Source organism: Plecotus auritus, assembly GCF_963455305.1.
Source record: "Plecotus auritus genome assembly, chromosome: 15".
Classification (NCBI taxonomy): domain Eukaryota; kingdom Metazoa; phylum Chordata; class Mammalia; order Chiroptera; family Vespertilionidae; genus Plecotus; species Plecotus auritus.
Window position 1 is genome coordinate 2314002 of NC_137781.1, and position 24781 is coordinate 2338782.

The 24781-nt window shown below is 54.8% G+C and overlaps 1 protein-coding gene and 1 long non-coding RNA gene across 3 annotated transcripts in view; one reads left to right on the plus strand and one right to left on the minus strand.

Annotated features, from left to right (window-relative positions):
* Nucleotides 1-345: 345 nt before the first annotated feature.
* LOC308239198 lies at nt 346-9891 on the minus strand. Its single transcript, XR_013959714.1, has 4 exons — nt 9827-9891; nt 4687-6116; nt 1403-1495; nt 346-997 (listed from the first exon to the last, which is right to left on the minus strand). It is a non-coding gene; the product is annotated as an uncharacterized lncRNA (long non-coding RNA).
* A 140-nt stretch (nt 9892-10031) lies between these two features.
* TMEM266 (transmembrane protein 266) overlaps nt 10032-24781 on the plus strand; it is a 49668-nt gene continuing 34918 nt past the window's right edge. For both annotated transcript variants that reach the window (XM_080651765.1, XM_080651767.1), the window contains exon 1: nt 10032-10158. The gene's annotated coding sequence lies outside the window, so the exon portion shown is untranslated. The remainder of the gene's footprint in view (nt 10159-24781) is intronic.

Sequence of the window (24781 nt, forward strand, 5' to 3'; positions counted from 1 at the left end):
TTCTTGTTCAATAGTCTACGTCGAATTCTGGGTTTGTATCACCTGCTTCAATATTGTTGCTTTATGGCCCTGGCCGGTGTGGCTCAGTGGATAGCGCGCTGGCCTGCAGACGGAAGGGTCCCGGGTTCGATTCCGGTCAAGGGCATGTACCTTGGTTGCGGGCACATCCCCAGTAGGGGGCGTGCAGGAGGCAGCTGATGGATGTTTCTCTCTCATCGATGTTTCTAACTCTCTATTCCTCTCCCTCCCTCTCTGTAAACAATCAATAAAATATATTAAAAAAATATTGTTGCTTTATGGTATAGCTTAGTGGTTGGTAGCTCTACTCCCTACCTTCCTTTTCTAGAATTTTTAACTCATTTTTATGTGCCAACCAAATATTGCTGCCACCATGAGAAAAACTTATTCATTTTCCTTTTTTAAAAAATATTTTTTTTACTGATTTCAGAGAGGAAGGGAGAGGGAGAGAGATAGAGACATCCATGATGAGAGAGAATGATGGATCGGCTGCCTCCTGCACGCCCCCCCAACGGGGGATCAAGCCCGCAACCCGGGAATCGAACCCTGACCTCCTGGTTCATAGTTTGACGCTCAACCACTGAGCCACGCTGGCTGGGATCCTTTCAACATATCAAATGTAAGTGTTGGTAGCATCACAGTGATCATGTATTTATGTCGTCTAAACGCAAAGCAGCATATCTTTTTTTAAAAATATCTTTCATTGTTTTTTTACAGAGAGGAAGGGAGAGGGATAGAGAGTTAGAAACATTGATGAGAGAGAAACATCGATCCGCTGCTTCCTGCACACCTCCCACTGGGGATGTGCCCGCAACCAAGGTCCATGCCCTTGACTGGAATCGAACCCGGGATCCTTGAGTCCGCAGGCCGACGCTCTATCCACTGAGCCAAACCGGTTAGGGCTCAAAGCAGCGTATCTTACGTTAGGCTTTTCTGCGTTAGTGAATTCTCTCGCTGTTTGGCCAGTCGATTGTCCTCCCTAAAACAGAGTCCACAAACACGGATTAAAAACTCTGACTGAACTGCCACTACCAACGTCCACAATAAACACTTGGGGACTGGGATTCACCACTGGTTTGAGCTACAGGGTGTCCCCCCAAAAAACGTACACACACTAACAGCTGACGGCCCAGTGGATGTTTCTTTCTTTTCAGATTTAACCCACTGGAATGAATAATTATTCCAAGTGTGGATACAATTTTTTTTTTGGCGGGGGAGGAGGGGGAACACCCTGTAAGTATGAAGAATGTTTCTCGTACTTTTCCATCTTATGCTTTTTGTTCAGTGTCACTCCTTAAAGAAGTTCATCGATGATAAAAAATAATAAACCTGCCCTCCTCCTCCCTCCTACCGCCCCTCCCCCACCCAGGCCCTTCTCCCTCACCTACAGAAGGGGCCTGGCAGAGCCGGTCTCACATAGCACAGCCCCCCATTCAGGCAAAGGACGTGTGCGGGGGGTCACAGGGGTCTTCGTGATCTGAAACGCACACGGAAGTGAAGTGCCGAGAGGCAAGTGAATGCTCTTCGAACGAGACAAAGGAAAGGCGTGGACGCTTCGACTGAAGCAGCAATTCTAAACATCAGGATTGTTCCTCAAAATGAAGAACTTCATCGTGGTCCTTATTTGGTAAGTAGGGACTTTTAATTAACTAGAGGCCTGGTGCACAAAATTTGTGCACGGGGGGGGGGCGTCCCTCAGCCCGGCCTGCACCCTCTCCAATCCGGGACCCCTCAGGGGATGTCCGACTGCCGGTTTAGGCCCCATCCCTGTGATGGGACCTAAACCGGCAGTCGGACATCCCTCTTGCAATCCGGGACCGCTGGCTCCGAAATGCTTGCCTGCTTGCTGGCCTGATTGCCGCCTAACCGCTCCCCTCCCGGCCTGATCGCCCCCAACTGCCCTCCCCTGCCGGCCTGAACTCCCCCAACTGCCCTCCCCTGCCGGCCTGATGGCCCCCAACTGCCCTCCCCTGCCAGCCTGATCACCCCTAACCGCCTCTGCCTCAGCCCCCACCACCATAGCTTTGTCCGGAAGGAAGTCGGACGTCTGGAAGATGGCTGGTTGGCCCGGTCTAGTTAGCATATTACCCTTTTATTAGTGTAGATCTATCCTGAGAATGTGTCCAGTGATTACAATAGATTTATACGCTATAATACAGGAAAATCTCTATGTTGGGTGAAGACGAGGCGATTAGGATTTTAAAATAAACCGTGGCCTTTCTCATTTAGGGCGGGTTCTGTGGCATGGCTAAGAGTTTCTCCCTCTGTCCTGAGGGTGTGTTCAGATTCTTTTCTTTTAGGTCTCAAATATATTAAAGCCTGAAATTTCATTGGAAAGAAGATGTAGACAATGGAAATGAATTCTGATTTCCAAAATTAGATATTTTTAAAAATATGTTTTTATTCATTTGAGAGAGAGAGAAAGATGGAGAGAGAGAAACATCGATGGGAGAGCATCATGGAGCGGCTGCCTCCTGCACGCGCCCCACTGGGGATTGAGCCCACAACCCGGGCATGTGTCCTGACTGGGAATCAAACCGGTGACCTCAAGCCACTGAGCCACATCAGCCAGTGCAACTTCCTCGTTTTTAACTGGGTTATAATCAGTCCTGTCCCAACAAGTTGGTATGTTTTCAATAGCCTGAATTACTATTTCTGAATCAATGTTTATTCTGATTTCATTTACTTATACCAGTTATAGAGTAACGCTAGAATGTGTTAGTTTGTAAAAAAGCAATAAAAAATGTATATAAAATAATTTCATTTATAAAGGAAGGTCTTTTAATATCAAAATGTTTCTGATATTTGGAAAAATTATAGAGGGGGGAAATATAGCTGTATCAATATAAAATTATATATTTTTTTCTATTACTATGTGACACACACTGACAAAAATATAAGCTTACAAGAAATTACCTGTTGGCATCTTAACTTTTAAATAGTTTCATTCTTGGTCAAAAGTTTAGGGTTGAAAAACAGCACCTAAAATTAATAATTTAGGAAAAATTATTTTCGCCGAAACCGGTTTGGCTCAGCGGATAGAGCGTCGGCCTGCGGACTGAAAGGTCCCGGGTTCGATTCCGGTCAGGGGCATGTACCTTGGTTGCAGGCACGTCCCCAGTGGGAGGTGTGCAGGAGGCAGCTGATCGATGTTTCTCTCTCAACGATGTTTCTAGCTCTCTATCCCTCTCCCTTCCTCTCTGTGAAATATCAATAAAATATATTTAAAAAAAAATAAAAAAAAATAAAAAAAAAGAAAAATTATTTTCTTTTGAGGCCATTATAAAATGTCAAGATTTCTAACAGCAAGATTCTTTTAAATGATGAAACTAAGGCATGTATGCTAGTAACAAAAGTTCTTTGATTAGAGAGAGTATTTAAAAAATACTTTTCAGGTATCAATAAAAAATCAACACATAAAAATGAAAGATCAACATTAAACAACACAAATGCACTCAACACAAATCACTGCCTAAGCAATATAATGTAATCTTAAATCTCTCTCTGGGAAAAAAACAAACCCCTCTAAAGTTTCACTGTTAATAAACACTGTTATTGTAATAGTATACATATGACATTATATATGAAAATACTAGAGGCCCGGTGCATGACATTCGTGCACTGGCGGGGGGGGGGTTCCCCTCAGCCTGGCCTGTGCCCTCTCGCAGTCCGGGATCTGGGACCCCTCGGAGAATGTCCACCTGCCGCGGAGGCGGGAGAGGCTCCCGCCACCGCCCCTGCGCTCGCCAGCTGCGAGCCCGGCTTCTGGCTGAGCGGCACCCCCCCTGTGGAAGCACACTGACCACCAGGGGGCAGTTCCTGCATCGAGCGTCTGCCCCCTGGTGGTCAGTGCGCATCATAGCGACCGGTCGATTTGCATATTAGCCTTTTATTATATAGGATGTCAGAAAATGAATTTGAATGACCTGAGTTGACTTTTAACTTTTTCATAAAGCCTATTTCTAATCTGATTTTTAAACAGAATCAACAGCTTCCCATTAGCTTACTGAAAAATGACCAAAAACATACCAGAGAAAAAAAATCTTTCGCAGCATTTGAACGGTTTGTATTTCTCTTTTAGAAACGCACTTTAAAGTTTACTTTCTGGCAAAGTAGCTAACGAGACATGCGTATGGGCGAAGTTACCAGCTCTAACAGAAACAAAGAAAGTAAACGTATTTGAAGAGATAATGGATCTATAGTTACATTATGATTACAAGGTCCTCTCCCAAAGACAACCCCTCTTTCTTTCTTTTTTTTTAATATATTTTTTTCTAAATATATTTTTATTGATTTCAGAGAGGAAGGGAGAGGGAGAGAGAGAGAAACATCAATGATGAGAGAGAATCATGGATCAGCTGCCTCCTGCACGCCCCCCACTGGGGTCAAGCCCACAACCCAGGCCTGTGCCCTTGACCGGAATCGAACCTAGGACCCTTCAGTCCGCAGGCCAACACTCTATCCACTGAGCCAAACCAGCTAGGGTAATCCCTCTTTCTTATACTGACAAGCAAGGAGAGAGAGGGTGGGAGGGAGGGAGGAGAGAAGAGAGAGGGAGGGAGCGGGGAGAGGAGAAGAGAGAGGGAGGGAGGAAGGGAGGGAGAGGGAGAGAGAGAAAAATTACTGGTTCATTGTATGAGTATCTTTTCCCAACACACAAGGGCTTACCTCAAGGAAAACGTACATTCATACAAGCAAATGCTGTTGGGTAAGCTGCGTCTCCAGTCTTTGAATTCGCCTTGCCTTTTCTGACAGGTGGGAAATCTGACCATGGGCTGCGGAGGGCAGTGTGGGCGAGGCTGGGGCAAAGACTGAGGTGTGCCCAGGAGGCAGGCACCAGCCAGGGGCACCGCCCAGGTGCTCAGGGTCGCAAAGAACTCGGGCACTTTCTCGGACATTCCCGGGAGCCACGCCATCTCCAGTCGGCCCTCCCGTCATCATCGTCCTGTAGCTGTGTGTGTGTGTGTGCACGCATTCTCTGGTTCGGCGATTCTGCTTCCTCTTGAGAGAAGACAGCTGTTGTTTCTCAGACTGAAAGAAAATCCTGACTTACCTCAAAAGGCATTTTGGTGTGGGGTAGCCTGCTAATTGCAGACACATCGGAGCCGGAAGAATAACACACGGGGCTTCGACCCACGGTTAATGCCTTTAAAACGCCTACTGCCGTGGGCTCGCCCATGAAACGCCCCTATTCAGTCACCCACAGTCTACTCGGCGGCACCCTGGTCTCCTTAGGGGTCCAGTATTTCTCCGTGCTGTCGATAAGCCATTCTCCTGTAGATACGACTTTAACGGGTTTGAGGTGAGACTCCAGAATCTGATTGTATTTTATTTCTTTTTTAAACTTTTTTTTATTGCAAGTATGCATACTCATAATTTGCTTTTTTAAAAAAGATCCTTTGAAATGATGAAACTAAGACATATATGCTAGTGACAAAAATTCTTTGATTAGAGAGAGTATTTAAAAAAATGCTTTTCAGGTATCAATAAAAAACATATAAAAATGAAAGATCAACATTAAAGAACACAAATGCACTAAACACAAATCATTGCCTAAGCCAGGGGTCCTCAAACTTTTTAAACAGGGGGCCAGTTCACTGTCCCTCAGACGGTTGGAGGGCCGGACTATAGTTTAAAAAAAAAAACTATGAACAAATTCCTATGCACACTGCGGGCCCGGGACGCGTCGGCTGCTAAGCAGGACAGGCAGCGGCACCTGGCGGGCCAGATCAATGTCCTCGGCCCGCGGGCTGTAGTTTGAGAACCCCTGGTAAGCAATGTAATGTAATCTTAAATCTCTCTCTGGGGAAAAAAAAAACCCTCTATTTTTACTAGAGGCCTGGTGCACGAATTTGTACACGGGTGGGGTCTGGCTGGCCCGCCCCGATGGGGGCCCATTAGACCAGGCCAGTAGGGGGGAGGGGCCATGGGAGGTTGGCCAGCCAGCCCCTCCCCCAGTCAAGGTGTTGGAGGCCGATTGGGGGTGGGGTCAGCTGGGGAGGAGGGGCCGATTGGGGCCCAGATCAGGCTGGTTGGCTGTCACGGTGCATGTCATAGCCACCTTTCATTCTGGTCATTCCGCCATTCTGGTCGCTGGGCTTTTATAAACATAGATTGATTTCAGAGAGAGAGAGAGAGAGAGAGAGAGAGAGGAGTTAGAAACATCCATGATGAGAGAGATGAGCTGCCTCCTGCACGCCCCACCCTGGGAATGGAGCCCACAACCTGGACATGTGCCCTTGACCAGAATCGAACCCAGGACCCTTCAGTCTGCAGGCTGCTGCTCTATCCACTGAGCCAAAGCGGCGAGGGCCAGAATCGGATTTTAAACAAGTGTCCCCAGGGGTGGGAAACGCCGGCCCGCGGGCCGAGTGAGACCCGAGAAATCATTCGGTCTGGCCCTGCCAAGGCATTAGGGGTGCGTTAATGAAATGTTTGACCAAATAGAGCAGGCTAATTTTCAAGCTGATGATTTTGTTATAAATACCCAAATGGCCCTGGGCAGAAATGAGGTTCCCACCCCTGCAACTGATCGGCCTCGAGGGTTAAAACTCTCCCGGGGGGCTAGACTTCAGGGTGTTTGAAAGAAGAGCAGGACAAGTTTGGGGGACGCAGAATGGCATCTTGTCTGATTTAGGTTTTCCATGCCGGGAACCGATCCAAGAGGGGAAGATTTCAGTTTGGATACTTGCGGTGAAGAGGGACGCCACCAGGGGGCAGCACAGAGCTGACAAAGTATACACGTTTGGGATATTTTTGATTTCTCATGACCACATAAAATGGTTGCACCTACATTTTTTTTTTTTTACAAACTCAGATTACCAAAAAAAAAAAAAAAAAAAAAAAAAGCACTTGAAAGGCACATGTTAAGGATGTTAGCATATACTTTCCAGTCTTAGGGTTCTTATAGACAGCGATCATAGAAAAAAGTTCCCTGATGAACAAACACAGATCCAGAGACAGAGAAGCATCCATCAGATGCTCAAACCTGGGAGAGGCAGGGGAGGGTGGGGGTCAGGGGGAGAGATCAACCAAAGGACTTGTATGCATGCCTATGAGCTTAACGGACACAGACACCAGGGGGGTGAGGGCAGGCGTGGGGGGCTGAGGGGGTCATGGGGGGATAAGGACACATACGTAACACTTTAATCAATAAAGAAATTAATAAAAAGTTCCCTTACAGTAGGTAGCATTGCACCTGAATAAAAATATTGTATTAGACGACAAAGATTCCAGGGAAACAGAAGCGGCGTTCCAAATTCTCTGTCCGCAACTTTCAAAATGTGTCTCCCACTCTTTAAAAAAAAAAAAAAAAAAAAAATATATATATATATATATATATATATGTATATATATATTGATTTCAGAGAGGAAGAGAGGGGCAGAAACATCAACGATGGGAGGGAATCATGGATCGGCTGCCTCCTGCACACTGGACGGAGCCTGCAACCCAGGCATGTGCCCTTGACCGGAATCAAACCTGGGACCCTTCCCTCCGCAGGCCGACGCTCTATCCACTGAGCCACACCGGCCAGGGCTTGTCCCACTCTTTTAACCAGCATGGTGGCTGGGTGCTTTTCAACGGTTTTGATCCAATTGCCAGTGTTCTGCTAGGTGGACAATTTGGGCAAGTGATGCCAAAGCTATTTTTTTTTTAAACCATATTTTTTCAAGTGTGGTTGAAATGTTGCCACCACCTGTCAGAAAACTATACCTCCTTCCTCAGTACCATCTGTCTTCCCCCGTTGACTTGGCCCACCGCCACTTTTTCCGGTCCACATTTCTTTCTTTTTTTTTTTTTTTTTTTAAAAATATATTTTTACTGATTTCAGAGAGGAAGGGAGAGGGAGAGAGAGAGAGAGAGAAACATCCATGATGAGAGAGAACCATGGATCGGCTGCCTGCTGCATGCCCCTCACTGGGGATCGAGCCTCCAACTCGGGCATGTGCCCTGACCAGGACTCAAACCCTGACCTCCTGGTTCATAGGTCGACGCTCAACCACTGAGCCACGCCAGCCTGGCTGGTCCACGTTTCTTGTAGAAATCTAGAAGGAAATCCCTCTGGCAACCCAGGTAGCTTCTACAGATATCACCACCAAGGTTTTTTATTTTTTATTTTATTTTTATATATTTTTATAATAATTTTTTAAAATATATTTTATTGATTTTTTACAGAGAGGAAGGGAGAGAGACAGAGAGCTAGAAACATCGATGAGAGAGAAACATCGATCAGCTGCCCCCTGCACACCTCCTACTGGGGATGTGCCCGCAACCAAGGTACGTGCCCTTGACCGGAATCGAACCCGGGACCCTTCAGTCCACAGGCCATCGCACTATCCACTGAGCCAAAGCGGTTTCAGCTCCACCAAGGGGTTTTTAATCCCCCTCTGAAATTGCACCATTAGATTTGGGTACGAAACATTGAAATGTGGGGAGGAAGGGGGGGCTTATTTCTCAGCTCCGCACAGTTAGATGGCCCACAATGGGAGGTGCAGACAGGTATTCCTGTGTCTATGGAAGGTGTGACCCAAGTCTCAGTTTTGAAAGCTTCCTACTCCACAGTTTTTAAAAAATATATATATATTTTATTGATTTTTTCAGAAGGAGGGAGAGGGATAGAGAGTTAGAAACATCGATGAGAGAGAAACATCCATCAGCTGCCTCCTGCACACCCCCCACTGGGGATGTGCCCGCAACCAAGGTACATGCCCTTGACCGGAATCGAACCCGGGACCCTTCAGTCCACAGGCCGACGCTCTATCCACTGAGCCACACCGGCCAGGGCCTCCACCGTTTCTTTTACCTGGAAAAGCTGAAGGAGGCCAGGAAGGCAGATATTCCTGGGAGGCCCAATGAACCATCCAACCAAACAGATAAACAAACAGACCCCCGAATAAAACAACAGCGCCCCCCCCACCCCAACAATCAAAACCCTGCTTTCGAGGAGGCGTGAGAACGGGACAGGGTCGCTGTCCCGGAGCCCAAGGCCCCCTGAACTCGGGGTTCCAGAAAGGAGGGTTCCCAATCTTTTCAACGAAAAACGCCAGGAGCCCAGAGGATGGTGGCCATGATTTTAGGGTGACTTAAAGGAGACTGCACATCACCAAAAGCTGCCACCAGCCCTGGCCGGTGTGGCTCAGTGGATAGAGCCTTCGCCTATGGACTGAAGGGTCCCGGGTTCCATTCCGGCCAAGGGCACACGCCCGGGTGGCGGGCTCCATGCCCAGTGGGGACGGTGCTGGAGGCAGCCGATCCATGATTCTCTCTCACCATGGATGTTTCTCTCTCTCCCCCCCTCCCCCTTCCTCTCTGAAATCAATAAAATAATAATAAAAAAAAGTTGCCACGAATCCGAGGCTGCCTCGGCGGCACCTGCCACCTGCGGACTCGGGGCATCTGTGCACAGGTGCGCAGAGTCCCCGCCCCCACCCCTCGCCGCGGGGACCCCCCTCCTGCGCATCACGCAGCGGCACCCACGCTGCATCGAGGTGGCGGGGCGGGGCTGGGGGGCAATCAGTAGACACAATGTCTACACAGGCTCCTGGCGGGTGGGCGGCCCGGAGGGGAAGCGCGGAGACAGCGTTTCCCCCTCGCCCCCGCCAGGGACTGACAGGTACCCTGCATCCAGGCCACGGGGGGCGCGTGCGCCTCGGGCCTCGGGACGCCGCGTGGGAGCCACAGGGTCCCCGAGGGCCTCGCACCTGTTGCCGCCCGGCTCTCCTGCCCCTCGGACTGCAGCTCACGACCCTCCCGCGTCCGCACGCGGCCCCGCCCCGCCCCGCCCCGCCCCGCCCCGCGCCCCCTCACCCGCGCCTGCAGCCGGCGCTCCGGGAGTCCGCGCGAGGCTCCGGACGGCGCCTCGGCCGTGCGACGGGAGGTGGGGGCGTGCGCGTGCGCGGGGGGGGCGGCGGGGGGCGTGCGCGTGCGCGGGGGGCGCCGAGGCCGGGGGTGGGGTGGGTGCCTGCGTGCGCGTGTGGGGGGGCGTAAGGGGGGGGCGTGCGGAGGCCGCGCGGCCAGCGCGCAGGCGCCACGGCGCAGGCGCGGGCCCCCGAGCGCGGGCGGCGCGAGGCGTGAGGAGAGCCCGGCGCGCGAGCGGTGGCGGCCGCCGCTGCAGAGGCGCGCGACGCGGAGCCCGGCAGGTACGTGTCCCCGCAGCTGGCGGGTCGGCAGGCCTCCTCACGCGGGGCCGGGGGTTGGGGACCGGGGGGCCGGGCCACCTCCTCACGCGGGGCCGGGGGGCCGGGCCGCCTCCTCACGCGGGGCCCGGGGGCCGGGCCGCCTCCTCACGCGGGGCCGGGGTTTGGGGCCGGGGTTTGGGGCCGGGAGACCAGGGAACCGGGGGCCGGGCTGACCGCTGACCTTCACCCCGGGGCCGGTGCGTGCGCCGCCCGGCCTGGAGGCAGCGGGGACCCGCCGGTCGCCCCGCGTCCCCGTCCGTCTCTGCAGCCGCCGGGTCGGTCCGGCCGCGGTGCCTGGCGCGTCCCCGCCTCCCGGGCACCTCGCGTGTCGCCGCAGCCCGAGGCCGGGGGACCGGCTGCGGGGCCTGGAGCGGCGTCCCCGGCGCGGCCGCTCGGCTCGGTGCGGTGTCGCCACCTGTTGGCAGCCAGACCCCGGGAGCCCCCGGGAGCCGCCCCCGTCCGGCCGCTGTCGCCGGGGCAGCGGCGCTCGGCTGTGCTTCCGTCTCCCCGGAGCCCGCGGGTTCCGCGCGGCGCCGTGGCGGGTGGACGGGGTTTGCCCTCGGGTGGAGGTGCCCGTGTCCCCCGCTCCTCCTTCCTCCGAGACGCGGGGTTTGTCATTGTTTCCCCCCAAATACTCTGGCGGCGGCGGCAAAGCTGGAGCGCAGCTGGGACGTGGCCACCGGGGTGCAGGGCTGCGGCCCCGGGACCAGGGCGGCCAGGGCCCCGGAAACACAGTCCCGGCGCCGCCGCGGCGCATCCCGAGGGGACACCTTCCTATTTTATTTTATTTTATTTTATTTCATTTTTCCCCCCCAAGGATACATTTCTTTTTCCTTTTAAAAAAAGTTAATTTCAGAGAAGAGGGAGGGGGAGAGAGAAGCATCCATGGTGAGAGGATCATGGACCGGCTGCCTCCTGCACGCCCCCCGCACTGGGCATCGAACCCGCAACCCGAGCCTGTGCCCTGACCTCCGGGTCATAGGTCACGCTCAACCACTGGGTCAAGGACACATTTAGTTTTCCCTTTTTAAATTTTTTTTTCTTTTTTTATAATTCTTTATTGTTGAAATATTACCTCTTTCCCTTTCCCCCCTCCCATTAATCCTCTGCCCCCCCCAGGCCGCCACCCCCCTATGGCCTGTGCCGTGGGCATGCATATATGCACACAGGGTTCCCCACCATCACCCCCTATGGTCTGTGCCCGTGGGCATGCATATATGCACACAAGGTCTCCCGCCGTCACCCCCTATGGTCTGTGCCCGTGGGCATGCATATATGCACACAAGGTCTCCCGCCGTCACCCCCTATGGTCTGTGCCCGTGGGCATGCATATATGCACACTAGGTCTCCCACCGTCACCCCCTATGCCCATGGGCATGCATATATGCACACAAGGTCTCCCGCCGTCACCCCCCTATTGTGTGTGCCCGTGGGCATGCATATATGCACACTAGGTCTCCCACCGTCACCCCCTATGCCCGTGGGCATGCATATATGCACACAAGGTCTCCCGCCGTCACCCCCCTATTGTGTGTGCCCGTGGGCATGCATATATGCACACAGGGTTCCCCGCCGTCACCCCCTATGGCCTGTGCCGTGGGCATGCATATATGCACACAAGGTCTCCCGCCGTCACCCCCTATGGTCTGTGCCCGTGGGCATGCATATATGCACACAGGGTTTCCCGCCGTCACCCCCTATGGTCTGTGCCCGTGGGCATGCATATATGCACACAAGGTCTCCCGCCGTCACCCCCTATGGTCTGTGCCCGTGGGCATGCATATATGCACACAGGGTTCCCCGCCGTCACCCCCTATGGCCTGTGCCGTGGGCATGCATGTATGCACACAAGGTCTCCCGCCGTCACCCCCCTATTGTGTGTGCCCGTGGGCATGCATATATGCACACAGGGTTCCCCGCCGTCACCCCCTATGGCCTGTGCCGTGGGCATGCATATATGCACACAAGGTCTCCCGCCGTCACCCCCTATGGCCTGTGCCGTGGGCATGCATGTATGCACACAAGGTCTCCCGCCGTCACCCCCTATGGTCTGTGCCCGTGGGCATGCATATATGCACACAGGGTTCCCCGCCGTCACCCCCTATGGCCTGTGCCGTGGGCATGCATATATGCACACAAGGTCTCCCGCCGTCAGCCCCTATGGTCTGTGCCCGTGGGCATGCATATATGCACACAGGGTTCCCCGCCGTCACCCCCTATGGCCTGTGCCGTGGGCATGCATGTATGCACACAAGGTCTCCCGCCGTCACCCCCTATGGTCTGTGCCCGTGGGCATGCATATATGCACACAAGGCCGTGGGCATGCATAGATGCACACAGGGTTCCCCGCCGTCACCCCCTATGGTCTGTGCCGTGGGCATGCATATATGCACACAGGGTTCCCCGCCTTCCCTCTGAGGTTCCATGTCTCTGGATCCGCTCCGTTCACCCGTATGTTTTGTTACTTAGATTCCACGTAGGAGTGTGATCATGGGATGCGTGTCTTTCTCTGACGGGCTTACGTCACTCAGCACAGCGCTCTCAGGTCCCTCTGCGCCACATTTCCTTAGATGCGTGTGCGTGCCGTCTGCACGCTCTCATGTCATCCCCGAGGCCTGCCTGTGATCTCCAGGAGGGAGCTGAGACGTAGAAAGGTTAGGGAACTTGCCCAAGGTCACGGTCAGGGACAGGGGGAGGGTGCAGACTCAGGTGCATCGGGAGGCTGGGGGTGTGGGGTGGGGGCCTCGGGCGACGCCTTTAACCCCTTAGCCCCGGTGCTGCTGCTCCATCCACACCCTCATTGAGGTCGAGCTTATGCATGAGCACACCGCCTCGGATTTTCCATTCCGTAGATTCCACACCGACCTCTGGCTTCCCGCGAAGAGAAACTGTTGTTGTACAGTGGGTCCGTGTGGAATTTTTTGAGGCGGCACTCAGCCTATAAAAAAAAAATGTGCCCTAGCCAGTTTGGCTCAGTGGATAGAGTGTCGACCTGCGGACTGAAGGGTCCCGGGTCAAGGGCATATGCAGTGGTCGCGGGCTCGATCCCCAGTGGGGGCGTGCACGAGGCAGCCGATCCGTGATTCGCTCTCATCGTTGATGTTTCCATCTCTCTCTCCCTCTCCCTTCCTCTCTGACATCAATAAAAAATACATTAAAAAAAATGGGGTCCAGAATGCTTCCGTTTGACTCTCCCAAACAAGCAGTTTAAGTTGAAAAAAGGGCCTTAGCAGGTTTGGCTCAGCTGATAGAGCGTTGGCCTGCGACTGAAGGGTCCCGGGTGCGATTGGGGCATGGGCTTCCGTTGCAGGCGCCATCCTGGGTCCTGGTCGGTGCGGGGTGGGGAGGTGTGTGGAAGGCAACCAACCCATGTGTCTCTCCCACATTGATGTTTCTCTCTGAGTCTCTCCCCTTCCCTCCACTCTCTAAAAATGAATGGAGCCCTGACCGGTGTGGTTCAGTGGATAGAGCGTCGGCCTGTGGACTGAAGGGCCCCGGGTTCCATTCCAGTCAAGGGCATGCACCTTGGTTGCGGGCACATCCCCAGTGGGGGGTGTGCAGGAGGCAGCTGATCGATGTTTCTCTGTCATCGATGTTTCTAGCTCTCTGTCCCTCTCCCTTCTTCTCTGTAAAATATCAATAAAATATATTAAAAAAAAAAATAAAAATGAATGGAAAGCCCGCCCGGCATGGCTCAGTGGTTGAGCATTGACCTATGAACCAGGAGGTCAGGGTTTGAGTCCCGGTCAGGGCACATGCCCGGGTGGTGGGCTCGATCCCCAGTGTGGGGCGTGCAGGAGGCAGCCGATCCAGGAATCTCTCTCATCATGGATGTTTCTCTCTCTCTCTTCCTCTCTGAGGTCAATAAAAAAATATATATTTTTGAAATATGTTTTTAAGAAAATGAATGGAAAAATATCCCTGGGTGAGTATTAAAAACAAAAAGTTGAAAAACAAAAGTGCTACCCCTTCAGGTTTAAATCTGTAAATTGAACACGCACCAGGCAGAGCCATTCACTCGTGTTCTTCATTATCGAATCCTACTCCGGCCTTTTGATCTCGGCCTGCACACCATCCTCTGGTCCCACTGGCCATCACAGGACCAACGTTGCCGTCTCAGGAACTCAAACTTCCTATGGACCCTCATCTGGTCTCCCTATACTTACAGCACAGCACTTATTCATTCGACAGTCTTGGAATGTGTGCATTCAACTATGGATGGATAGTTCATCTTTTTTTTTTTTTTTTTTTTTTTTACAAATGCATTATTATAATGCAGGTATTGGCTTTTTTAAAAATATATTTTATAGATTTCAGAGGGAAGGGAGAGGGAGACAGACACATCAGTGATGAAAAAAATAATCATTTATCATCTGCCTCCTGCATGCCCCCCGCCGCCCAGGGATTAAACCACAACTTGGGCATGTGCCCTGACTGGGAATTGAACTGTGACCTCCTGGTTCATAGGTCAACGCTTAACCCCGGCGCCACGCCAGCCAAGGCCAGGCGTTGGATTTTGCTGCACTTTCCTCGTAGTTCTCGTAGACGCAGAGATGGCTGTAGCTATGGCAATGGCAGCTTTAACCAGTGGGGCCACCTACGCAACTCCCATATTGGAGATGGCGGTGAGAAAGGGGTACGGGTCGTGTATTTGAAAATTACTTTCCATGGAAGTTACAGCTTTCGGTGATGAACTGGTGAATGCTGTGAGGTAGGGGATGTGAGACTCGTAAATTCCGTAGCTCTGTTTCCTAACGTGGGCGGTAGGACTGGCTTTAGGCCATCCTGACGTCCCTTTTCCTCACACTGTTCCGTTGACAGGAAGGCGGTCCGTATGGCTGGCTTTGCCTCCTGGTTTCGGAAGAGCATGGTCCCCAGTGCGTATGGGAATGCTGGAGTCTTTCTGCCCTAGGGATTTCCAGTCTGTGATCAGAATAACCCGAGCGGAGTCCTGATGTCGCTGGGAAGAAGCAGACGCCAAGAGAGGTGCTGCTTGATGTGTGGGGAGGAAGTGGGGCTTTCCCTGGGGGCATCGCTGTCTTCCGGTCGGAAATCTCATCATTAGAAAGCGCCCACGGCCCTACCTGGTGTGGCTCAGTGGGTAGAGCGTCGGCCTGCAGACGGAAGGTTCTGGGTTCAGTTCTGGTCAAGGGCACGTGCCCTGGTTGCAGGCTCCATCCCCAATGTGGGGTGTGCAGGAGGCAGCCAATCCATGATTCTCTCTCGTCATTGATGCTTCTATCTTTCTCTCTTCCCTTCCTCTCTGAAATCAATACACAAACACACACACACACTAGTGGCACAGTGCACGAAATTCATGCATGGGGGGGCGGGGGGAGTGGGGGTGTGTCCTTCAGCCCGGCCTGTACTCTCTCCAATCTGGGACCCCTAAACGGGCAGTCAGACATCCCTCTGGCAATCCAGGACTGCCGGCTCCTAACCGCTCACCTGCCTGCCTGCCTGATCGTCCCTAACCACTCTGCCTGCCAGCCTGCTTGCCCCCAACTGGCCTCCCCTCCTGGTCTGATCGCCCCTAACCGCCTCTGCCTCAGGTCCGCCACCATGGCTTTGTCCAGAAGGACGTCAGGAAGGTCTCCCGGTCTGATTAGCATCTTACCCTTTTATTAGTGTGTGTGTGTGTGTGTGTATAGCACCCAAGAGTAGACTAGCCTACTCTCTCCCATTCAAGCAGAATTTTATTAAATGCAGAGCTGAGCGCCCTTTCTGGTGCAGTGGTCAATTCGAGGGACGTAAAATGTTTCTGAACTACGTCATTCTTTTTTTCTTGAAACATATTTAAACGGGAAAAGCCATAGGGAAGCTATAGATGCGTAAGCATTACTTTTTCGTTCCCCTCACCAAGTGTTTTTTGTTTTTTTGTGGTGGTAGGGGGAGAAACTAAACATTTTCCCGGCCGTACGACCACCATACTCTGCGGTGCCTTGCTGTAACGCACGTTTTAGCTCCTTGCCGAGAAAGACATCGGGAACGGCCACCGTTGTCTTTCCTTGCCTGACCTCGTCAGCCATTTAGTTGTCAAGTTTTTTCTCCTCCTTAATTTAGGATTCTTTAAGGTGGTATTTTTTTTTCTCTCAGTACCAACAGTCTTGAATCACAGAGGAGGTTCACAGGCAGCTTCAGTGAAAGACTTGGTTTTCACCCGTGTCGTTCTTCCTCCTTGGTGGCAGCCCTGGCAGGGTTTGTGGGGCGGTGGCCTGCGGTGGAGAGGAGACCTGTGGGTCCCCCGCTCTCGGAGAGCAGGACGTCTTGAAGACTTCAAAGATCCCACCCGTTTTCCCCGTGGCCCGAGTCACCGGGAAGGAAAAGGAGCGCGTGGACACGCACCCAGGCCGGTGAACCGCGGCGTGCTTCAGGGAGGAAACGCCGTGGGTGTCTTCCCTGTGTGAGCCCGGGTGTGGGATCGGTGCCCGAGCATCCCAGCCTGAGGCCCTTTTGGCCCAAGCAGCCCTGGGCCCCGGTCCCGGGGCAGCTGCCGTTTGCCGTGGTCCGTGAGCCGCGGCACACGACGGCATCTGTGGGCTCGTGCGGCACTTTGAGATTCCTGACCTGGATGCTGGGGGGAGGAACGGTTCTGGGGCGAAGTCTCCCCCAAACTGCTGCTCAGCCACAGGGAGGCCTCCTTCTGCCCCTCCTCTCTCCCTGCAGCGTTAATGCTGCTCCCGACAACCCACATCACCCAGCAGGAGAGAGTCCCCATTCAAAAAACACAGCCTCCCTAAACTCTCTTGATTCGTTACAGAAACCACTCAGTAGCTGGGACGGGCTGGGGCGCGCGTGTCCCCAGCTCGTTAGAACAGAGAATTGAAATCTGCATGTCGGCCCTTGGCAGCCCGGGTGTCTGGGAGTCTCGGCTGCGACGGGGCCGCTGTTCTCTGCGTTTCAGTCTCAGGTCATAACACGGACTCTCGGCTGCTCTCGGGGCTCAGAACCACAGATCGACGCAAGTTCCCTCATCCTGTCCCTCAGCCTCCCCCCCTCATTCCAGGACTGCCGTTCCGTCCAGCCAGTGCCCCGCGTCAGGTGAAGGGACAGCCCTCCACAGTGGCTCCCCTTAAGGTGGTTAGGTCTTGTGTCTTACCGAGTTAGGTGCAGCGCTTTAAGAAACTAGCTCCGGGACCCTTGCTAATTTCCCCTTAAACACGAAACGGAAGAGAGAACCATGTAATCTCTCCAACATGGAAATGTTCCATTCGTTAGGGCCTCGCCTCAGAGGAGAGGCTTGGAAATGTCTCTCCTGTCTCTCTCTGTCCTTGCACGGTCTGTTTCCGCCCCGGGCTCCCGCCCCGGGCTCCCTCTGCTGTCACCGCCTCCTCGATGTCCTACAAGGAACCCCGGTCCCACCCGTCTGCTGAAACGGAACTCCTGAAGGTCACCTGGGTTGCCTAACCCCGTCCATGGCTGTTTCTCAGATTTCGCTGCTGATAGCTCAGCAAGCCTGACCCTGTTGACTCCTGCTCCTTGAAATGTCCCTGTGGCAGCCTCCCCCCCCCGCCCCACCCCAGGCGTCTGGTCTCTGTTAGCGTCCTCCCTGAGCTGTGGGGAGGCGTCTGCAGAAGAGGCTGTGCGCGGGCTGTCCCCGTGGTGTTGGTGTAGTGTATGTATAGATATGTGTATGTATATGTATATGTATATGTGTATGTATGTATGTATATTTATATATTTTACTGATTTCAGAAGGAAGGGAGAGATAGAAACATCACTGATGAGAGAGAATCATGGATCAGCTGTCTCCTGCACTCCCCACCCCCCGCCACTGGGGATCGAGTCAGCATCCCGGGCGTGTGCCCTGACCAGGAAGGGAATCAAACCATAACCTCTTAGTTCACGGTTGACGCTCAGCCCTGAGCCATCATGGCCGGGTGCTCTGCAGGGTTCGAATCCTGACTGGAGCCCTTGCTCATGGTGTGACTGAGTGGCTCACCACCCCCTGTGCCTCAGTTTCCTCGTCAGTGCCGTGGAGATAAGAGGGGCTGTGCCCCAGGCCTGTCAGGGAGGACTGCGGGGCCCACTCGAGGGTGAGCCCTCGGGAAGCGTCACCTGTTAGCGTCCTCCTCAGACACCGTCCGAGGCTAGAAGCCCTGACCTCCGCTCTCATGATCTTACTTCCCTGGCGCTTCCCAGTGTGTGCCCACTCCTGAGCCTTTGTCCACGCAGCCCCCCTCGGACCACCTTCCCCCCTTCCTGCCCCGCCCCCCTTCCTGGCCAGGGGAGGGGGAGTGCTGAGGCTGTGCCTGCAGGAGACACCCAGGGAGGACGTGTAATGAGACATCCTCGCACGGGCTCCGAGCCTGTCTCGCTCAGGAAGATTATAAATAAATTATCTCAGGGCGCCAGCTGTGATTTACACTTTTAAGAACATCCTCCTCAGCATTTAACACTGTACTTTACACATAGTAGGAATGTAATTCATACCTTTTCGCTGCCAAATACTGCTTTTCTTGGCCCTTTCAAACCTCATTGCTTCCTAGGTATTGATCAGTCCGAAAGCCCATGTGAGCTTTATATGGGTGGGAGAGCTAACCACCTCAGAATAAACTTTGGAATGAGGAGGGATATGTAGAAATCATTTTAAAAACAGGAGCGCAGGGAGTAATTCAATGCTTTTAGAAAGGAGTTGGGAAGCCTACCAACCTGTGAAGCTGTGAGGGTTTTATAGTGTTCGGAGCTTTTCCCCCTTGTTCTCATGGCGTTCCTCTAAGTAACGTGAGCTCTGAGGACGTACAGGCAAATGTTTAAACTCCTCAGACCTTGTCACAGGCCTGGCCCTGAGCCGCTATCCCACCTTGCATGGAGGACACTGACGTTGAATGAAGATCGAAGAGGGACTGCCTACTTGTTTAAAATTTAGCCCTGACCGGTGTGGCTCAGTGGATAGAGCGTCGGCCTGCGGACTCAAGGGTCCTGGGTTCGATTCCGGTCAAGGGCACGTACCTTGGTTGCAGGCACATCCCCAGTAGGGGGTGTGCAGGAGGCAGCTGATCGATGTTTCTCTCTCATCGATGTTTCTAACTCTCTATCCCTCTCCCCTCCTCTCCGTAAAATATCAATAAGATATATTAAAAAAAATAAAATAAAATTTAGTGTCTAATCAGTTAAAGATGACATCAGTTAAAAGAGTTACAGAATCTAGACCATCTTACCCCCGAAGTTCTCAAGTCTGAATGCCACAGCACGTGCCAGGCTGGTGCGGTCATCCTCGGGGTGTTTTTGCTGGAGCTGTACTTAAGTGCCCAGATACTTGCACAGTGGCCTTGACAACACGTGTGTTATTGCCAAATGGTGTTTCTGGAGAAGGCTTCGTTGGCTACGGTTGGAGGTGGGCCGGCTGTGCCCCGGAGGCTGCTCTACGACATGACCGGCAGGCGCTTCCGGTGTGAAGTGGGAACGGCAGGCGCTCCGTTGCTCAGGAGTTTGTGGCTGTTCGGAAGTTCATCTGTGGGCTTGTGGTTTAAAACCCACCTCCAGCCCCAGCCAGTGCGGCTCAGTGGATGGAGCATCAGCCTGCGAACTGAAGGGTCACGGGTTTGATTCTGGTCAAGGGCACGTACCTTGGTTGCAGGCCCCTCCCCGGCCCACACCCTGGTCAGTGTGCGTGCAGGAGGCAACGGATCCGTGTGTTTCTCTCACATCGATGTTTCTCTCTGTCTCTCTCTCTCTCTCTTCCACTCTCTCTAAAAATCAGTGGGAAAATACCCTTGGGTGAGGATTAAACAAACAAACAAACAATCCCCCACCTCCGACGGACAGTCTGTGTTCTTTCTAAAGGCAGGAGCATTCCTAGGGACTGAGAGCAGCCGTGCCATTCCACACGTCCTGAAAAACATCAAGGCTGCCTCCTGTTACCCTCCTTGTTCAAAGCGCACGTCCCGAGCTCTGGCAGGAAGCCTCGCCCGAAGGCGTCAGGACTCCTGGGGTCCAGCCCCAGCGGCTCCACCGGCTAGGTGTCCTGCCCCGGACAAGGCACGTGGCTCCCCTGGATCCTGACGTCCTTTCGTGTCCAGTGGCGGGACGGGGCTTTGCGGTTCAGGGGTCTCAGAATGACTCCTGCTGCAGACCACGCCGTGCCTCAGACCACAGGGCAGAATAACTCCCGGCGCACTGGCTGTGCACATTGTACCTCGGCCGTGTTTGCTGGAAAAGTCAAGCGTAGATGAATGGCGTTTGGCGGGGGAAAGCCTGGTGCAGCCGAAACCCTTAATTATGACGAGCGAGAATCACGGATCAGCTGGCAGCTCTAGCTGGGTCTGCGTCGGAAGCCGCAGCGTGCTCGGGTGTCACGTCGTGGACACAGGCAGTGTCTGGAATAGCGGCTCACCTGTGGCACGACGCCTGGGTCGGGCAGGTAGCATCCTCGTGTTCAACCGGGTCCGCGTTGGAGGCCCCAGGGCTCCTGTGCAGATGTCGGAGAACGGCCGGTGGACACGAGGTCTCCGAAATGGATGGCACTCGGCGGGAAGCCCGGGGCCGTGGCCGGGGACACATACGGTTGTCCCCCTCACTGCCCCCAATTTTGTGTGTAAACACTGTCACCATCCTGGGTGTAAGTGTCGTTTTGTTTTGTCATTCCTCGTTTTAATATCTCAGTCAGGCTAACATTTCTCCGTTGGCATGTTATGGTCACTATTTTTTTTCAAATATATTTTTATTGACTTCAGAGAGGAAGGAAGTGGGAAAGAGAGAGAGAAATATCAGTGATGAGAGAGAACCGTGGGTCGGCTGCCTCCTGCACCTCCCCTGCTGGGGATCGAGTGTGCAACCCGGACCAGGAATCGAACTGTGACCTCCTGGTTCGTGGGTCGACGTTCAACCACTGAGCCACACTGGTGGGCATGTTATGGTTACTATTGCTGCATAACAAATTATCCCAAAACATAACGGGATAATGTAATGACCCAGATAACGAATTACCCCAAAACCTAACGGGGTAATGTAACGACTTAAAACAAACATTCCGTTTGGCTCAGATGGCCTGGCCTGAACTTGAGGAGCTGGAGACAGCTGTGGTGGTGCAGGGACAGCCCCTCCTCTTTGCTGGCTCCCTGCTGGCATCCCTTAGAACTGACCGTTGCTAGTTCTGGGCCCGCCCTGGCGTTTGGGATGGTGGAGGAGGAGCTTTCCCTCCTTCTCACACGTTTGTGGCCTGATTTTTATTTCCTGTGAGCTTGGTTAGCGTGATGTAGCTGATCGTGCTAAGGCTGACTCAACGTCGAGAGTGAGCGGACTCGAGGCCACTTCCTGACACTTGATGAGTTTGCCAAGCTCCAGCCATGCCTGAGCCCTCGTGGCAAACAGCCTCAGGGGCCATCACGCTTCTCCCTCCGTTTAAAATCTGGGGGATGCTCTTGTTCAACAGGTATTTTTTCCTTGGCACTTACATGTGGGGGTGGACTCTGGCAGGAGGGCTCCTGACGTGCCCGATGAGGGGGGAGGACCTCATTGCCTGTGTAGGTCCCCTGGGGCTTCTGTAGCAAAGAACCCCCAGCCGGGCAGTTTAAAAAGTCCATGTTTATTGTCTTGCAGTTCTGGAGGCCAGAGGGGCAAGATCAGGGTGACAGCAGGCCACACGCCCTCTAGAGACGAGGGGGCCCTCCCTCACCTCCCCTGGTGGCTCTCGGCAGTCCGCGGCTTGTGGCGGCTTCTGCCTCCACGTGGCCTTTCCCTTCTGCCTCAGGATTACGGAGACGTGTTTCTCAGTAAAGCCACGTTCTGAGGTTCTGTGACTTTGGGTAAACACGCCTCGGCCACTGTGCCTCCTGAAATTGGAGAAAGCGCTGGGGGGCAGAGCCCTAATAAATGAGTCAGCGGCAGCATAGACCGCGGAGGCCCGGGTGTGTGAGTGCGGGAGCCGTAAGAAGCCTGGAGACCTTGGTTATCGTCCAGGGACACCTAGGGGCGGCAGGGATCGCAGTGGGGTCTCCTGGTCCGGTCCCCGAAGGCACCGTCCCAAACCGGCACAGCCCCGCCCGCCCGCCGTGGATGGCCTGCCTCCTCTGGCTGAGATCCCCCCACGGCACTGCTCTGCGGACGGGCCTGGCCCACAGCCCCGCTGTCCCTGCGGTGTGGCCACCTGGCCCCTGGCCCCGGGCCCGCACAGCTTACGGCTTCCCGTGGACCGGGGGGATGGCTCCCGAGGCTCCTTTCTCCGGTTCTCTTCCTTGGGCTGCTCCCCCATCCCTCCCGTTGGCCCCTGGTCATCGCCAGCGTGGCGTTCGTGCGCCGAGCCCGGAAGGTCCCAGGAGAGCAGGCCTCCGTGCGGACAGCACTCCTGGCGCGCCCTGACTGTGGACAGGCCTCTGCGCTGTCTCCGTGGGGTTAACCCGTGATGCACGCCTGTGTCGGTTTCCTTCCGTCCTCCCTCCTGTCGGAGGACAGCATGTCCCGGGTTCCCAAGCTCCCACCTAGTCTCGGTTCACTCACACCGGACCTGGCGGCACATCTGCAGAGGAAGCCCAGCCCCGGGCAGAAACGGCCTGTCTCCCTCCCTCAGGCCGGCTCCTGGGTGCCCTGGGTGCCGGAGCAGAGCATCGGGGCGGGACGGGGAGCCCCGTTGCTGGGCGCCTGGTGGTGGCGTCAGATGGACGGGGTCCAGGCCCAGGTCCGCCGCTCACTGACCATGTTCTTCACCTCCCGGGCCCTTGTTCTGTGAATCGTAAAATCTCCGTAAATTGGACCTAAAACGATACACTTTGAAGTTATTGTAAAAACTTGGAATTCCTGTGCGAGGCCGGTTCGCTGTGCTTGTGGGCAGAATCCACGGCACGTGGCTAACGCGGCGGTCGATGGCGCCGTGTAGATCCGGGAAAATGGCCATAATGACGCCTCTCCCACCAGGTGGTGTGCCTTTCTCTAGAGTGTTCCTCACGTTCCTGCTCTTCCTCCCCCTCAGGGAGAATTGTTCTTCCTTTTCTAAGCTGATCGTCTGTACTCGGCCCTTCCCACCTGTGTCAGAACTGCTTACACGTCCCACCTCTTCGTCTCTGCTGGCTGTTTTCCCTCCACAAACCCGAGGTGTGCCTTTGCTGAAGAGCTGTGCCTCCTCAGCCCTCCCCTCAGCCGCACACCCGCAGACACGTCTGAGACCCATCAGTTCACACGGCTTCTGCGCACGCCACACGTCAGGTACCATGACAGGTGACGGGCAGAGAGGACACCAGCTCTGCTCCTCCTCCTCAAGCGAGATAGTGACCGAACCCTTGGCAGGAGCTGGTCTGGCCTGGCCGAGCCCTCTCCCTCACCGGGGCCCTCTCCCTCACCTGGGGCCCTCTCCCTCACCTGGGGCCTCTCCCTCACCTGGGGCCTCTCCCTCTCCCTGACCTGGGCCCTCTCCCTCACCTGGGGCCTCTCCCTCTACCTCACCTGGGCCCTCTCCCTCACCTGGGCCCTCTCCCTCACCTGGGCCCTCTCCATCACCTTGGCCCTCTCCCTCACCTGGGGCCCTCTCCCTCATCCTCACCTGGGCCCTCTCCCTCACCTGGGCCCTCTCCCTCACCTGGGCCCTCTCCATCACCTTGGCCCTCTCCCTCACCTGGGCCCTCTCCCTCACCTGGGCCCTCTCCCTCTACCTCACCTGGGCCCTCTCCCTCACCTGGGCCCTCTCCCTCACCTGGGCCCTCTCCATCACCTTGGCCCTCTCCCTCACCTGGGCCCTCTCCCTCACCTGGGCCCTCTCCCTCACCTGGGCCCTCTCCATCACCTTGGCCCTCTCCCTCACCTGGGCCCTCTCCCTCACCTGGGCCCTCTCCCTCACCCTCACCTGGGCCCTCTCCCTCACCCTCACCTGGGCCCTCTCCCTCACCTGGGGCCCTCTCCCTCACCCTCACCTGGGCCCTCTCCCTCTCCCTCACCTGGGCCCTCTCCCTCTCCCTCACCTGGGCCCTCTCCCTCACCTGGGGCCTCTCCCTCACCTGGGCCCTCTCCCTCACCTGGGCCCTCTCCCTCACCTGGGGCCCTCTCCCTCACCTGGGGCCCTCTCCCTCACCTGGGCCCTCTCCCTCACCTGGGGCCCTCTCCCTCACCTGGGTTCCTCTCCCTCACCTGGGGCCCTCTCCCTCTCCCTCTCCCTCTCCCTCTCCCTCTCCCTCTCCCTCTCCCTCTCCCTCTCCCTCACCTGGGCCCTCTCCCTCACCTGGGCCCTCTCCCTCTCCCTCTCCCTCTCCCTCTCCCTCACCTGGGGCCCTCTCCCTCACCTGTTGCCCTCTCCCTCTCCCTCTCCCTCAGCTGGGCCCTCTCCCTCACCTGGGCCCTCTCCCTCTCCCTCTCCCTCACCCTCACCTGGGGTTTCACCTCTGATCCCAGTGCACAGCCTCCTCTCACTGTTGTCCAGGCCACGTCCTCTCCCCCCCCCGGAGGGCGCACACCTCCTCTAGGCGCACACCTCCTCTAGTCGCCGCCTCTGGCAGTCTCCTCAGGGCGACCATCACGCCCCTCTCCCCACCTGGGGCAGTTCCTCCCACATCTGGTAGACTAGATGCATCAGCGTCTTTGTTCAGAACCCTGACTGGGTCTCTAATCCACGTCTGGGGGTGCAATGACTGGACGTCTTTCCGCTCTGCCCTGAGCTCTG